This window comes from Lethenteron reissneri, chromosome 26 (genome assembly GCF_015708825.2).
Source record: "Lethenteron reissneri isolate LAM-NWPU_2019-01 chromosome 26, ASM1570882v1, whole genome shotgun sequence".
NCBI classification, from domain to species: Eukaryota; Metazoa; Chordata; class Hyperoartia; order Petromyzontiformes; family Petromyzontidae; genus Lethenteron; species Lethenteron reissneri.
The window spans coordinates 2,312,667-2,330,299 of NC_083804.1; the positions used below are offsets into that span (position 1 = coordinate 2,312,667).

The 17,633-nt window shown below is 43.5% G+C and overlaps 1 protein-coding gene across 14 annotated transcripts in view; it reads left to right on the forward strand.

The window, feature by feature from the left end:
• The window catches only part of LOC133347466 (myelin transcription factor 1-like protein), a 277,688-nt gene that overhangs the window by 72,494 nt on the left and 187,561 nt on the right, over positions 1–17,633 (forward strand). The window contains exon 4 of one of the 14 annotated variants that reach the window (XM_061559730.1): positions 5,021–5,133. The exons of the other annotated variants lie outside the window; for them this stretch is intronic. The gene's annotated coding sequence lies outside the window, so the exon portion shown is untranslated. The remainder of the gene's footprint in view (positions 1–5,020; positions 5,134–17,633) is intronic. 14 annotated transcript variants of the gene reach the window in all.

The following is a 17,633-nucleotide window of genomic DNA, read 5'->3' on the forward strand; positions in this document are numbered from 1 at the left end:
AATGGCACCCGTACCCAACCTCAGCCGGGTGGGCAATTTAGGCGAGGCCGGAGGCTCTGCACGGTACTAGGCCTCGACACCCCACCACACTATAGGCCGTACATATTACTGCACAGCGGCCGAGAAGATCGTGGCTGGGGGGGGGGGGGGGGGGGCAGGGGTAGCAGCCCATCTGTGTATATATGTAAGGTTATTAAGAAATATATTTTTCACCCGGGCAATGCCGGGTACTTATGCTAGTACAGATTTAAAAGTGCATAGCTCCAGTTGCTTCCTAGTGTCAGAAGGAAGAGCATTCCATTTGGCCGCAGAAGCACATTTGAAAGCGCTCGCCAAAAGCCGCTGCGATGATGATCGGAGTTCGCGTGATGATTATTCCAATAAGTGGAATTTACACAGCACTTCCCGTTAAAGGGCCACACCAAGGCGCCTTGAAATATACAACCTCGATTCACAGCAGTGACTCAAGCCGAGTAAGAATTCAGTAGCAGTGAGACTCTTCCTTTTAAACACTGTGACTATAAAGCCTGGACGCTTGGGTACATCTAAAGAATTGCCACTACTGTTATATACGCTGTAAGTAGCATGACACTATTCTTATATCAATGACGCTCAAACATCACACGTACAGAATAGCTATTCCATATATGTTTTAGATTATGAGAAATAATCAAAGATTAGGAAGAAAATCGTGTTCTTCTTGATATTTACCTTGTTGTAAAGGCGAAAAAAACCCATCAAGTAAATGAAGAGTACATAATATACCGGTAATGAATCCTGTGCAGTTTAAATTGAAGTAAGTTGACTAATACGGCTGGGTTTAATAGCGTATAACGACCATGGCAGGAACACAATTTGTCATTGCAGTGCTGCGCCTTTACCGTTTAGGTGAGAAAACCGAGAGGGATGTTGTGGATGGGGATGTCTTTTGCAGACTTTAAACGGTGACACACCAGGTGCAACGCTTTTATAAATTGAAACGTAATAAAGAGCTTTCATTTCGATGTAAAGCTTTCGTGACTGCAGGGATTCATCTTCTTGGTTCTTTCGGTAAAGTCACGTAGAAGGGAAATAATAAAATAATAAAAATAAAACATAATAAAATAATTGTCACGACGTTTCGGCCACAACGCAAGCAGCCGTCCTCAGGTGAAGAACAGGTCTGTCGGAAAGACAGCGTCTGAATGGGCACCACCAGGCTTGGCAGGGTATATTTAAGCTGGGTTGGAGGGGGAAGGGGCGCCTTGTCAAAGGAATTTGCATATGAAGACGAATTTGCATATCAAGATGATATTTGCATAAAATGATATGCCAATTAAGACTCTGTCTTTCCGACAGACCTGTTCTTCACCTGAGGACGGCTGCTTGCGTTGTGGCCGAAACGTCGTGAGAATTATTTTATAATGTTATATTTATTTTATATTATTTCCATTCTACGTGACTTTACCGAAAGAACCAAGAAAAAGAGCTTTCACTTCATTCATTAAAGTAACATTTGCCATTACATTTGTTTGAGGCGTGATCTAAAAAGTCCAAGGGCTGGAATACGACGACTCGATGACGACGCTGCCCGCGCATGCGCCTGGGGGGGAGTAGATGTTTGCAACAAGAAAAATCATGGAAGAATAGAGGATTGATCATCTAAATCAACCCTGTCAGATTGTGGTAGCTACTGATCGCAGCTGCCCGGGTTGTAAACCCCTGTGCAGCGATTGACGATGACAATGACGACGATTCTGATGATGGCTGACGGCAATGATCACAGTGATGATCATGATTGCAAACTTGTTGATGATGATGATGGGTGTTGATGATGAATGACGACACCCCGCGCACGGATCCTGGGTTGGGTGTTCGGCAGAGGGTGGGGTTGGGGTGGGGGGTGAGTGGCCACCGCACAGACGGCGCTGGGGGGGGGGGGGGTTGAGGAACGCGCGCTGTGCAGCAACCACGCCGGGTGCACGCGGCGCGGTCTGCCGCGTGCGTGCGCGAGACGTGCGGGGGGCACCAATCTGAGGGCGGAGATGCGGAACGCGTGAGCGGCGCACACGCTGTGCTTCTTGGCACAGCAGCACCACTCCCTCCGGGGGGGAGGGGGCAGTCGGTGTAGGCGACTGCCTTAGTTGGCGGTGCTGTGGGAGAAAATATTCCTTGGGGGGTAGCGGGGAGGGAGGGAGTGAAATATATGTTTGAAATAAACTGAATGAAATATGTAACAAAAATGAAATAAAAAGGAAAGCCCATAAAGAAGGGGCCTTAGCAGATTCACCGATCGCGCGAATCCACCGTGCGTTCCCGTAACGGCAGCCCTTGATGTCGCGTCGGCTGTGGGGAGTTTCATGCGAAAGAGCTGGGCCAAGAGGCGAGGGAGGCAAGCCCCGGTCGCAGCCCCCCCACACCACTCACCCACTCCCTTCGCCGCCACCCACACCACGCTGCTTGCGTGCAGCACACAACACGCACGCGCGTGCGTGCTTGTGCCACGCGCGGTGCTTGTGCCACGTGCGTATTGTGCTCATAAGCCATGCGGGACGACGGATTGCGAGAGGGCTGTGCGTGTTCGTAAGCACACACGCCGGTCTCATGGTGCAAGAGGCCCGTCTGGATGTCTTCTGACCCTCCAATTAATTGTCTGTTTTTTTTTGTAAGTAAGGTGGTTTATTTAAAACAGATGTGAATATGCAAGGGGGGAGGGGATTTCTGGGTCAATTAATTGGGGGTCACAAGACATATAGCTCAACCGTTCGGTGCAGGGAGAATTTTTTTTTACAAGTGGACTTTGGGGTAAGATTATTGATGTGACCAAGGTGGAGCTGTCAACCGCTAGCACCAGAAAGACAAAAATTGTGGATGTGCAGTGTATCAGAGGTCGTGTTCGATTAAAGGCCGAAATAGTGATTGTTGATTTCTACTTTTAGTTTACTAATTAAACGGGCATTAACGCAACGCACATTTGCGGTACCAGCTGAAATCATGACGGACGGCAGTGGACAGCAGCACAAACGTGCTTGCAAAACAATTAAGAGCTGGGACGATTACGTCGATTGGGTTGATGGACGGACTCAAATTTGTGGTCGATTTAAAAAAAACGGCGGTTGCCTCCACCACACGCGGCCTCGCGAAGGCTGGAAACCCCCCATACGACGTCAGGTCCAAATGTGACGCAGCTGATGTCGATGAGGTTTACCAAGCACCGCCCATCACCTCCCGTCTAGCGGGCACACCTGAGAACAGAGATTTTGTTTCCCGATCAAAATTGTCCGAGCGATCAAACCGATAATCGGGAGAGTAATCGATTACTGAAATAATCAGATAGCACAGCTCCGCAAACAAGATGTGACTTTGTAAATGGACAAAACGAACACACCCGTGTATTCTAGAATATTTACACCGTGTAAAATGTTTTCACCGTGTACGGAAAAAGTAAGTAGTGTAAATAAATCAACTCACGTTCAATTATAGATTTACAATGAATGGAATAGCCTCTCCTCCTATGAGGCCTTGCAAAACTGCTGGGAAGCACGTGGGCTCCGTTTGGCAGGAGCACGTCTCGTCGTGACACGGGTCCCTCCATTTAATTACATTTTAATGTTGGCGGGTTTTTTTTACCCCAAGTACCGACCGAGTCACGTGGCTACCTCTGGGCTCACGACGAGCAGCGAGCATTGGAATTCCAAGCACTTCTTGTCTAGACTTAGATTAGGCAAGGTTAAGCTTATATATATTTTTTTCTTCTTTATTTTTGTTCACCTTATTCGATATATTTTTTAAATTGTACAGCACGGTGCAGTGTTCGAATTTAAGTAATGAATTGCATTTAGATATTTTAGTTTTTATAATTCCACGAAGAAATATCTTCGCGCCTATTTATTTTAACACGTGATTTTTTTCTTGACGAAGTTTAATCTTTGAATATTGTTGTTATTTGTGATCCATTTTCATTGTAGATTCCGTTACATGTTATTAAACTCTTAGATTTATGAACCAATCCTTGTGGGGTTTTTCCGTACAATTTCTGTTCTTTCGTTAAATTTTTAATGATACGTTCCCTCATTTACTTCCGACTTTCTGTTGCTATTTTTGGTGTATTTACATTGCATATATTACACGTTTAAAACAATATGTTATGTTAGGAAAACGCACGAGGTTTGTATTTATGTGCTTTTTAGCCGAATATGCAGGTCCTGGTACACTGTTAATACCGCAAGACCAGTTGGAAACCTACAGTTTTTATCCAACAACAGTAAAGTTCTATGACAAATACAATATCTTGAAAAATTAGGTATCTAAGAGTCCAAAATGCCATTCTTAAGAATATATATTAATTTCAGAAGCTTCAGTGGCAGGTTTGCTGCATTCCTCCCAGACAACACGAAGGCCCCTCTATTTTACTATCTTGCTTCCTTGTTTTTACCCATGGGCTTAACATTTAACACGTACTTGATCACTATTATTCTATTAAGCAATCGTAGTAAATTGAAAAAAAAAGTTTTGCTGGCTGACACGCGGGGAGTGCGCCGTGGTAATGTCACCACGCATATCTGCGTTATGACGTTGAGCCGGGTTTGTGACGTCATGCCCCCTCCCACCCACCCAGCTTGCATTGCGGCTGTGTAGCCCTTACGCATGCACGGGCAGTCCTAGTGATTCCAATGTCATGATTTTTTTGACGTAAGCAAGATATAAAAATTAAAACCCGAGGTTGGCATCAACTTTTTTTTTATTTCAATATCAACCTAAATAATAATGTATAAAAAAAAACCCATGTCACCTGCATTTTATGAATTCTATTCCTCAAGCCTTTTGAATAATTATAATCGTCCTTGAATATTTGTCCATTCCATTTCACATGCTGGTCTCCATTCTTGTATATACAGTATATGCATTTTTTGTGAGGAGGTGAGAAAATGATGTACATACAACATGACCATTTGAGAGCAATGATTAGGTCATTTTTTGTAAGCAGACAAAACATTTTTTTTTCCAGACTATGATGCAGTGTGTTTCACTTGTCGTGCAGACGCAAGTCACGATCCCCTGCCAGCAGAACCAAGCCCGCTGCTTTGCTCTCCACAAAGCTGTAGAGCAGCCTCCACCACTCTCATTTCACCTGAACTGTTTGCGACTCTGGAGGTAATGTACACGCATTGTCTTCACGCAAACTCGAGCCAAAAGCAATGCTGTACGAAGCGATTTAATATAATAAATGCTGCAGTGGAAGTTAAGCCAGATGTTAATATACTTCTCGACACCACACCGACAAAGGCTGCCATGTTTGTCATATATATTATTAATGAAGGGACTGTATGAGACAGTGAATGTATAAATGTGTAATGCATTGGGAATTTGAAATAAAGTATTGGTATTGACAGTTACCTGTTTAAAATGCTGACATTAGCCTGTGTTGGCGAACGGCTAAGCTCATTGTGGCAACACAGGAGGATAGTAAAGTGAAACGTTGCTGCAAAAAAATAGGCTGGGCTGCTTTTGGTCATTGTTTACTTTTCCAACAAAAATATAATGAAATCAAAGTCGTATTTTGGTTTGGAACATCCAACATTGGTGCTGCAAACCAACAGCCAACGTTGGCCATTTTTTTTATCAAGTACCCTCTTGAGATATTTCGACTGGAGACATGAGCAATGCAATCGCAAGGATGCATCTTTTCCTTTATTTACCAATTTTAGAAGTGGCTGTCACACAGCTGATTGATTCGAACGCAGCAATCATCCAGTAATTTCTATGGTAAAATTATCAAAGCGCTGCCAACTTTCACGTAACCTGCATCAACTGTCAGAGGAGTCCAGATCTCAAATTTGGGAGATGTCCCACATGGCATTGCAGATACCACATCATGTAGGTGATATCAAATTGCAGCCATTCCTCGTTTTCAAGGTCTTCCATGAGAAACAAATGAAATGCATTGGGCCAGCACTTGTCCAATAAAAAAAAATTCCCTGATATTTGAACTCGTATGAATATATGCATGACTGTTAGTGGCTGCTGCCTGGACCTAACCCACATATCGCAAATAATGTACAGTGCTATGGTGTGCCTCTAAATATACCCATCTCTTATGAGTGAGTATAGGGTATTGTGACATGATAGCCTCAGGTCCGCACCTCCGATTAGTACGGTTGGCTATGTACGGTAGGAAACAAGTGCAACATACATACATACAAGGTCAGGGTTTATTTCTAAGTCCCGGTTTTTTTTTATGTGAAAGCATCATTATATACAGACCTTAAAATGTAACCACGAATCTTACTGCGCTTTTCTTTTATGTATCTTAGAGTCCATTACAAGCTTTGCTGAATTGGACATTAATTCCACATTTCTCTTGCACAATATAATGTTATATTCACCGCAGTCTAGAGTTAGCTATTTAAATGAGCTCGTAATGCACTGGTAAGAATGTTTTTTCATTGTAAGGGAGTACAAAGGGATGTCGCCCACAATAGTCATGAAGACGTATAACCAAATCGATCTTTGTAAGGTTCCGTGTACCCCGATGGCTGCAAACATCAAACGTGAAAAGTGCTTTTATAGAAATGTACGATGTTGCGCATAAAACCAATTACATGCATAAGCAAGCTCATTTGTTCAAATATACTGTCATCGTGTACAGTGCCAATTAATGTAGGATGAAGCTATGTGGTCAAATTAATCATTGCTCAGTCGTCGAAATGCGTGCACTCGCAAGCCACTGTAATTGATGATTGTAATTGACAAACATCATGTCATTGCATCGATGACAATTTTTTTTGTCGGCTTTCGTGGTCTCTGATGTTTGTGATAATATTACCGGCTCTGTGCGTATCAAACACACGAAACACACTCACCCTTTCGAGATGCGTGCGAGACAGTTAAACATGTAACGCGTTATAATATGGGTATCAGCGATGCTACCCACTCTGGTGTGATGATTGGCACACTGGAATTTCAATCCCGGGGCGTGGCAGCTGCAATAATGGAGTAAGTTTTTTTTTTTAACTCACCACCCTGCCCGTCTGTTCACCCAGCATAGTTTTTTTTTAAATAAATCATTTTACCAGGTAAGGTGGTCCCACTGAGCTATGTAGCCTTTTTTCATAAGCGACTTTGCCATCACAAATGATAGCTCAACGAAGTGGCTTATCACGTGGAAATGTATAGCAGCCAAATACTCTAAACGCGTGATGTTTATTCTAAATGTGGAGGGAAAGGTCCACGCGACCACGTGAAGAGAGACACGCAAACTCCAAATATACAGCAACAGGCGTCAGGGTCGGGATCGAACCCACGACCTCCTGTATACGAGGCGAGGTAGTTCACATATCATAGCCACCGTGGTGCCCCCACTATAAATGAGTACACCACAATTAGCCGATGGGCAAGATACAATGTGATCGGACAAATTGTCGATGCCCCAGCCTGCTCGAAGTCGTCAGGCCAGCGTGAACGAGTAGGCCAAATACACCCCTATAGAAGGGCTCTGCACAGCTCCATCGAGTGGAGGGGCCTTCCGCCGTCAGTGGCGTGAGGATCAATTGCAGACCTGCGCCCCTAACATAGTATAATCAATTGTTAATGTTTTAAACGTGTTTTTTTTTAATTTAGCATTCGTAAATGTTTTTACATTTTGTTCTCTAAAAAAATCATTAAACGGTTACACGAATTTGCTTGTACCGGAATGCATTTTAAAAGGGGCGGAGGGGGGGGAAGATACATGAAAATAGCTCGTATGAATGACTGCCATTGTTGTGTGGACGGAGAGAAGTTAGCACGGCACACTACATAGTCTCACCGCATTACATTTGACAGCAGTCTGCAAGCCTACTGACGTTGCCTCGTCAAATGTATGCATTTATATATATTTATTATTGTATCGTTTAATCAGTTTCATATTCACGGTATAATGTACGCCACGGTATTTAGGAAACACAGAAATAATTGGACCCCCTATTGGCAGACCGCATATACAGTCATAAAGTAATTATTTATTTCCCTATTCTACGGTGAACAAAAGCAGAGCTGTTCCGAATGACAACCTGTGCCATGATTGTCACGCTGTAATAATCCTAACCAGCACCACCGTTAATTTAAATTAAACCATATGAGAAGCTACTGCTGCAAGTAAATAAATAATATGAAATAAAAATGTTCATTGGGTGTTTTAGGGATCAAACACATTTATGCATGAATGATTTGTGATACATTCACAGCTATAAGGCTATATAACAGGACCGTGTGTGCATGCATTGAAGTCTGCTCGCTCATTGAATTTTCCCGTCTGCTTCTCTGTTAACTCATTGTATCTTCCGCCCCGACCAATATCTGGTTTCTCAGGTCAAACCCCCCACCCCCCCGGGTAGCCCTTTGAGTAGGACCTGATTATTATCAGATTCAAATATTCCCTTCAGGCCAGTTTAACACTCAAATCATCGACCTGAGCTTGGGCCGTACCAGGGGGGTCGGCAGCCCGCGTCTCCGGAGCATCACGCGGACTGCTTTGTGACGTCACCTTATTAAGGGTCACTGCCACCGTCTCGGATTCACCACGCACGCAGTGCATTGCGGCTCATGAAATATTGAGGTTTTTTTTTACCGAACTGGAACAAAAAGTTGCTCTTCTTGTTATTTTGGCTGCCGACCCTTGGGGCATTTGAATAAATATTTATATCGGGTGCCGTATATAGTGTGAGTGTTTAGATGATAACATGCATTATTATATTATTATAAAATATATTTTATTGGGCCCTATATAACTCGAGTGTTCAGGCATCAGTTAGAAAAAACATAATGAATGCCAATTGACTCTGGATTCTTTAGAGAATGCATTTATAGGTAAACTATTTATATTTTAAGAGTCGTTTATGCTTGTAAAACATTTTGGCAATACATTCTTTGTGAATTTTATTACAGATTGCATATATTTACCAGCATTAATTTAAGGATTACTATCCGTCATATCATCAAACACAACATTACACGATTTATTTGGCTTCATTTGGTCGGTAAATGTCCACAGAATTGGCTTAAAATACGTACAGTAATGTAAATCAGAAACCAATCAACAAGATGCATGTTGCCTTGCCTGCAATCACAATTGTACACTTTTAATCGAATTGGTTGATTGTTACAATCATGGTATTGTGTCGAACTGGGCTGCATGGAACCCAGCGTGATGTTCAGGCAGGAGAGAGAAGGGCCCGTTGGGGCCTGACCAGCTCATTGGAATCGCCAGTGAAATGTACGACCCATGCCTATGTAATCCATTTGTATGGCAATTCTGTCAATAACGGTCATTTGAAATTAACCCTGGGACCGGCCAGCCGGTATCGACCAGAATCGCCGTTAACCTTTACGGCCGATGCCCAGCAGTGTTCGTAATTTCATTCCCGATTGGTGCGTGGCATTCAAGACGGGCAGGAGGGGGTGGGGGGGGCTTGTGGGGCATGGACGGCCGAAGAGGCTGACTTGTGTATATGCTCCTTGCATGGATGAGACAACCTTGGCAGTGTGGGAATTCCATCCCAACAATGGATCGGGATAACACGTAGGCTTTCGCGACCAATGTTATTCATAATCAACGTTTTTCGGTTTAGATCGCGTTATTTATAATTGTAAATGTTGTGGCTTCAACACACCGGTGGGCTAAAGCAGTGAACTATTTGTCTTTTGTCAACGTGACACTTTTTACTGATTGGCCGTGTCGGGTGGTGGAGGGTTATGACACATTTATAAATAACGCGATCTAAACCCAAAAACGTTGATTATGAATGGATCGGGAATTACCCACAGAAGAATTGTGACTTCTGCAGAAATCAAAGACGTCTCGTGTCCATTTAAACAATTAGCCATTTACTATGTTTGATGAAAGGTTAACTTTTAAAAACTCGAAAGGACTCAATTTGGATGATACATTGCAATCATAACCCCTGATTGCGGATTAGTGCCCCAGGTCAGTCGTGCAATTGAGACTAGTCTGGTCTCTTGAGTTCTCACCAACCTGATTAAACAACATCAACTTGAAACTATATACTGATAAAAAACACATTTGAATCAGTAACAATGGAGCTACCATGTTTTAATTGGAAATTCAAATGAATGTGCCAAATTTTTGTCTGCAGCTGCAGCCTACCTATGCGTTTTTGTTGTTAATATTAAACAGTTTGATTGTGAGAAAAATAATTGCCTGAATTCAAGCACATTCTTAGCCTTTTTACTATTTTGTTGTTTCTCGAGGGACATTGCTCGGCAATTTCTGAGGATGTAAAGGTAACTTCGCCATATATATTTTGACAAGCTCTTCAACCACAATCCATTTTTTAAAGGATAAAATAAATTGGGTGTTAATTCATTCTGTCATCCGTGATATTGTAGATAAGTGATCCCAATTAAGGAAGGTGTTTTTTTTGCCAATAATAGGTTCCCGATCTGCGAATTAGATCATTTTCAACCCCATCACTTTGCATCGCCAAAGACAGAAGTCCAGTTATTTACACAAACATTACCGAAATGGTACCTTTTTTGAGGGCTTGGTTTTGGGGGTCATGAAGCCATCTTTAATACATCACTAGCAGCATGTGACCAGTCTCATGAGGTCTAGTTCACAGATTACCAGCAACATTTATACATTTTGGAATCATAAAATGAAGGTCACAAGGTCATCATGGTCACTGCTATAAATGCTACAACATCTCGCCATTGCTTTTTATGGTCTGCCAATACCGACATTTTTGCACATTTCATATTTCGTATTACTCACGACTGGGGATTCGTGAAACACCTCCTGTTTGCAGGCCTATTCCGATCACGCGATTTTGTTTCTCTACTCCTGTTCATGATCTTCAAGGTATCCAGTTAAGTCTTTCACCATCTAATGATCTTCCCTTCGAATGGAAACCTCTGCTTTTTCTCTGCCGATAGAACGATGGTGTATATTTTTAGCACTGCCAAGTGAACTACCAGAAAAAAGAGTTCTGTGTGTACTTTTTATTGATAATTCAATGGTACACAACAGCTCCGTTCGGCCCACAAACAGGGCGCCGTGGACACATCCCGTGTCCCAGTTTGCGTGCTCAGGCAACCCCAGGAACCGAGCCGCGTTTTCTACAGCCACCTTTATATAGCAGCAGCCGACACAATTACCCAGGCACACCCTGGGCAATGAATGCTCTCTTTCTCTATCCCGCCAATCAGATAAGCATTGTTATTATTTAATCATCGCGCAGCCCGATTGGATTCACCTGTTTCCAATCAGGAAATGCGACAGACGCCTCTGGGATTTCCAAGAGCCAGCAAAGAAGTATGTGGGCTTCAAAATAGCCACCGCTTTTTTTGCTTCTCTGGCAATAGAATGTAATGTTGGCTCGACCGGCGCCGCGAAATGGGCAACCCTTCCTTTTGCACTGCCCCACATCTTACACCCGTGTCCTGGCCATTTCACCCTCATTTCTTTTCATATATCTAGAGTGCCTTACTGTCAGATTGTATTTAGAATTTCCAAATTTCCTTTGCTAACTGGCCATGAAATTCCCAGCCTCGCCCTATACACAAAGGCTGCATGCTTGTTACGCTGTAAAACATTCAAGGGTGAGGGTCAGAGCACCGAGGTGGGTACCACTGAGACCTTCGGTTAAAATCTGTGGCAGTCCTCTTTGAAAACAACTAATGTCTCAATTTTAGCGAGTTGATGGTCTCAGTCTGGTCACAAATGACTGCACATATAACCCGTCATATTACAATCAATGTAATTTTGCTAAGTTCTAGCTCTGAGAATGAAAAATATAAGTTTGACTTTCACCTGATGAATACTCTATTCCTCACAGGGCAAGCGGTAAAGTGCTGCCTGCTATTGTGGATAATAGCTCACTTGAAGAGATTTTAACAAAACAATGGCCCAGGTATACTGTACATAGCTCTGCGATCTTACATTTATTTGCAAATTCCATCTCTAGCCCCGCCCACTTTCTCTTGGGTTGTACCCATCTGAAACCTTTATAACCATGGCTGCAGTAGCTCTTTCGCTACATTTCTTCCTGCCACAGCAGTCCGCCTGCTGTATTTTCCCCTGAAGAAAAATTGCTTGTTGCGATCGAAACGTCGTGATTTTTATTATGTTATTATTTTTCTATCTACGTGACTTTACCGAAAGACCCAAAGAGTATTTCAGCAGTAGTTTTGATAACGGCAGTAGTTCTGTGATATCTCCTTTCCCGGAATGTTCTCTAACACAGGGTGATGCACTACTCTCTGAGGGTTCTCAATGGGGTTATCTGTCCCATGACACGATGCTGACAGCACAATTGAGATAGAATTTGGGGGCCATATTCCATCCCACCTTGGGCAGTAGACGCAGTGCATTGTGGCCATGGAGTAGATGGGGGGGGGCATGGTTCCAAAAGTGGTTGGATAGTGGGGCACGGCGGCACAACTCTTGGGTGGTTAATGTCACATAATTTACACCAATGTGTGGCAAAGAATCACCACAAAACCTCGCCCACCACTCCAAGGCTGGAAGGGATGCCGCTGCAGCGTGAGATTGAAAATCCGGCCAGAGGCGTGGTCTGCCACATACATGCCCTCACACACACACAGTCGTACATACGGATTGATTGGATGGAATAACTGGGGACACCATCAAACTATTAACTATTTTTTTTATTTTACTAGATAAGATGTAGCTCTTTTTCAGAAGTGACCTGGCCGCAAATGATAGCTCAACGAAGTGGCTTATCATCACGTGGACATTTATAGTCGCAGCCACATACTTTAAATGCATGTTGATTATAAATGTGGAGGTAAAAACCGGAGGACCCGGGGAAAAATCCATGCGACCACAGGGAGAACATGCAAACTCAAAATATACAGGAGGCATTAGGGTCGGAATTGAACCCACAACCTCCTACATACGAGACGAGGGAGTTAACATCTCACCACCTTGGCATCAAAGAAGCGGAACCAGCTGATGGAGCTAAATTAGTGGATATTTAAGCATTTTTTTTACATAAAAATAAAATACCTCAATAGTGAAATGATGCCTCCATCATTCTTTGATTTAAAATTGAACAGAACCCGACGTTGCATTACAGACCCATGAGTCTTTTTAGCACGCAAATATACAGTGCTGTTAATGAAAAACTTAACAATGGTCACTTTAGAGGATACCCAATAGAAAATGGTGGTTTCAGCCATTGACTACGTGTGGAATATAAACTACAACTTGGATTTTATGATAGACAAATGAATATAAAATTCCTCTGGGCCTAGCTTTTGTAGACTGTGGAAAAGAATGTGATTCAGTGGAATCGACAAGGTCGTTGAACGACAATGAAATCATTATTGGAGGGATGTAACTGGAAAACGCAACAGAGATATGTTTAGCTTGGACAATTATTGACGGTGGAGTCAGACTCAGACAAAATTATAGAATAAAGAGGCAGTGAGAGCAGGACGGAGTGCTTTTGTAAAATTAAATTTGACAATAAGCAACGAAAGATTGTGCCTAAAGGGTTGCAATCAATCTGTGTGACCTGCCGTGGCATACGGATTAGAGACATGGATAAAGGGTATAGAACAAAGCTGAAAAGTACACAAACAAGAATAGATGAATACATGCACGCTGCGAATTACGCCGAGATACAGAAAGAGCAACACGTGGATCAAAGAGCAAATGCAAGTGAAAGGCACGCTATTGCCTGTTAGAAAGGCAAGTGGGCTTAAGCAGGCCAAGTTCGCGAGAAGGCATGACAGCAGATGGGCCAATTTGGAGACAGAATGGCGGCCAGAGGAGAGCACATGCCCGAGAGGATGCCCACTGTGGAGATAGAGCGGTGAGATCTGCCCATGCACGTGACCAATGGCGGACTGTGGCATCGCGGGACCGCGAGGGATAGAAATTACATGGGACCCCTTCATTAAACAGTGGCTAGAACATGGCTGATGATTAATGCATGTTGAACTTCTTTCGTGCCGTACGTAGCCAACCAACTAATCGGAGGTGCGATCGAGTTTTGAGAAAAAAACACGGTTCTTTTCCTATGCACAACATCCGACACGCTAAGCGGTGCCTTTTCAACACACTGTAAAATGAAATGCATGCATGCACTGTTCAAGGGAACTGAATTATGCATAGTATGTACTGTATGTACTGTATTCATGCAATTTCTCTGCTGACTTTGTTGTTGTTAATAGATAACAACATTAATGGATATAAGCATTTATTTAAGCAAAAAAAAACGAATGCAATCTTTTTTGTTGTTGTAAATTCAAACATCCCGTGTGCCAGAAATCCTAAGTCATTAAATTCTAAACACCTGGCAGATGCAAGAGGGCAGCTATGTTTAATTATTCATGGCCAAGTGACGCAACGCCAACTACGTTGTGTACCTTCATCGCGGTCATCAATGACTCATCCAGCCATTTTGGAGTGCCGATAGTTTGATATCACTTCTAGTACCTTCTTATAAGTTAAACTGCACATGTAAACACCCTCGATTATAGTTCATATACGAAAGGAATACCTCGACAGAATTGCGTTTGGCGTAGGAAAGAAAATAATCGCGGTTATTTTATTGTGATAACTCGTCAATATCCACCTTTCGCGCACTTTATTTTCTGCAGCCTGGTTTAATGCACGTTTGGACAAATGCATTGATGGTCGCCTGTCATTTCTTAAAAAGAAAAGAAACCCAGTAGCTCCCAGTAGAGTAGTTTGCACATATTTTGCCTAATAACCTCTTCCAATAACGATTTGATATGTGTTAACCTACAGCAATGACTAAGCGTATAATCCGCATTCTGATTTTGGTGGTCAGGTTGATATTTGACACTGTCTCACATCACAATCGCAGTCTAGGTGCAAATCTCGAAGGCAGCCCAACAGCATGCAACTTTCTACAGTAACCAGTCATTACTGTGGCAAAGTTTACCTTTGATGTTGCAGGGTGCTGTCTAAGGGCTAAGGAAGGGTTAAGACGTCAGTTAAAGGTCACTGCAAATGAGAACATTGATGGCACCATTTTATTGTGTTTTAATCAATGTAATGGATATGGAGGAAATTCATATTAATGTGGAAATACCACTCATAACGGCACGTATTAAGGTGTAAATTAAGTGACTTCATTTAATAATTCAAGCCTCAGACTCTTTCAGGAATGTCCAGAATTTTGTGATTTTTTTAAAAATAATTTTAAAGTACGCATAAAGAAATCTATAACAACTCAGGCATATCAAGGGGAACAACGCTGAATATTCCACACAGACTGATCACGAGACCATTTCCTGCACTGCCATCTCCTGCTCCGTTTTGCGGCCCAGTGGGTCACAGCACACGTGATTGAACCTGAATCATTAAAATTCTGCTACCCTTTCTCCGATTTAGAGTTGGCCACCGCAACAAGTTCAAGTTTTTTCAAGTTTATTTATTAGGTGTAGCCCTATGAGCCATGCGGCTCTTAAGTCGGGTGCAACCGCAACAAACAAAATATGAACACAGAACATCTTAAAGCGACGATGCGTAACAGAAACATCCTGGAATAAACCAGCAGATATAAAAAAAACGCATAACGGCTGGACAGGTGTAATCCAAATTAGCGGTTCAACGTTACGCAATAGTAGGAAAAATATAATTTCAAGATCTGTACTAGTTTGGTTTCGTTGAGATGATCAGTTTAGAATGGATAAAATATACTCCTGTGTTTTCCTCCATACATTTTTGTAATTATACGTTAGTTACGTTTTTTTTTAAAAGGTATGGTTTTGAAAGCTGGCATGTTGGCCCACACGTCACTGTTTGCTTTAAAATCGACGTCTCCGTGTTTTATTGCATTCACAATCACTTGTTTTGATTTCATTCACGTGATCATTTATTTGCAATGTTCATTTTACGCGGGTTCGGGATCGTGCACCTCGCACAGTACACGCGAGCCACCACGAGAGGGCAACGGTTTCCCAATCGCGCCTGGTTCGCGTCGAATTCTGTGCGCAGACATTTCGCTCATAATCAGTTGGTTGTTTCATTGAACCTGTCATCCCTTTGGGGAAGAGAGGGGAGTGAGTAAAATGAGTACCACTTTAGCGGGACGACAACATTTGTGCTCCCATGGAGGGAGACAGGCCAACGACATGGATTCGAGGGAGGATATTTCCACCCGTGGCACCGGGGCCCCCAAGGAAGGCGAAGCAAGATGCCCCCTTTGGCAATTGGAGTGGCGCAGGGGGGAACCGCTTTGACCTTTGACTTTAAGCGACTCGTTAATGTGCCAGGAGGGTTTATGCAGGGCGGGGAAGAGAATAAACATGTGGGTTTGTTGTTTGTTGTTGTTGAAAAGGTAGGAAGTTAAGAACGTTAAATATATTTTGGGGGGGGGGGGGGGGGGGGGGGCGGTGGAAACGTTTTGCGGAACAAGTAATGGCCAACGCATGTTTGTGGATGTCAACCAAAAAAATTTAACCCGTAAAAACAAAGTCTTTCACTATAAATCCTTTATATGCGTGGCGGCTAGAGTCCTCTCGTCCTCTGGCTTGAGATGGCTGCCACCTATGGGTCAGATGATTGTCTGCCAGTATTAAGAAATTGGTAATTAAATATTTAATTTGTTTTCCCTAAACGGTGTAAAATTTCACGAACATTAATTGTCTCGCACAACGAGTCTGTGTGCAAAATGTCAGCTCGATTGGATCACGGGAAGTGGATTAAAAAACGACCGAAAGATTTGCACGGTCGTAAGCAAGCAAGCAAGCACGCAAGCACGCAAGCAAGCAAGCGAACTTAATATAAAGGATTTAAAAATGCGAGCTCACACGCGGTTGTCTCTTTCTGAGACAAAATGGGTAAAAGGGCCGAGTGCCTTTGTGTCCAAACGAGGATGTTGTTTTTCAAGAGAGTCGATGATTTTCGGAGGCTGTAGATATTTTGTTTTGTTGGCGTGGGTCAAGTCAATTAGCTACGACACCAGGCAGAAAATGCGTCATCTCCACCGTCATCATTTCCAAAACACTCCCACCACCACTGCTCCAAAATTTCCAGTCAGTGACTGTTTCGACAGTGGCCTTTCAGACAATGGAGTAACAAATGAGGTGAGAGAATAAGGACAATCCAGTCATGAATGGTATGCCTAATCACATATTTTTTTAGAACAACAAGCACTGATATATATTTTTTTCCACCCCGGTAAGAAATGGCGAGTATGTGTTTGGGGTGCCAAGTACAGATTAGTATGTGCGGTTGAAGCTTGGAAGATTTTTTTTTCTACACGCGGTGCCGAATCTGTCTGGGCCCGCCACCCCGTGCTCTCTCCTCCTCCTCCACTGTCTGCGCCGCACTCCCCTGTCGCCGCTGGGCCTGAGCACAGGAACGGAGTGGGGATGGGGGGATGGGGGTGGTGTCGATGGGGGGAGGGAGCGGAGTGGGGATGGGGGATGGGGGGAGGGAGCGGAGTGGGAATGGGGGATGGGGGGGTGTCGATGGGGGGAGGGAGCGGAGTGGGAATGGGGGATGGGGGGAGGGAGCGGAGTGAGAATGGGGGATGGGGTGGGGATGGGGGGAGGGAGCGGAGTGGGAATGGGGATGGGGGCGGCGGAGTGGGGATGGAGTGAGGATGGGGGAGGGAGCGGAGTGGGGATAGGGGGATGAGGACGGGGGGGAG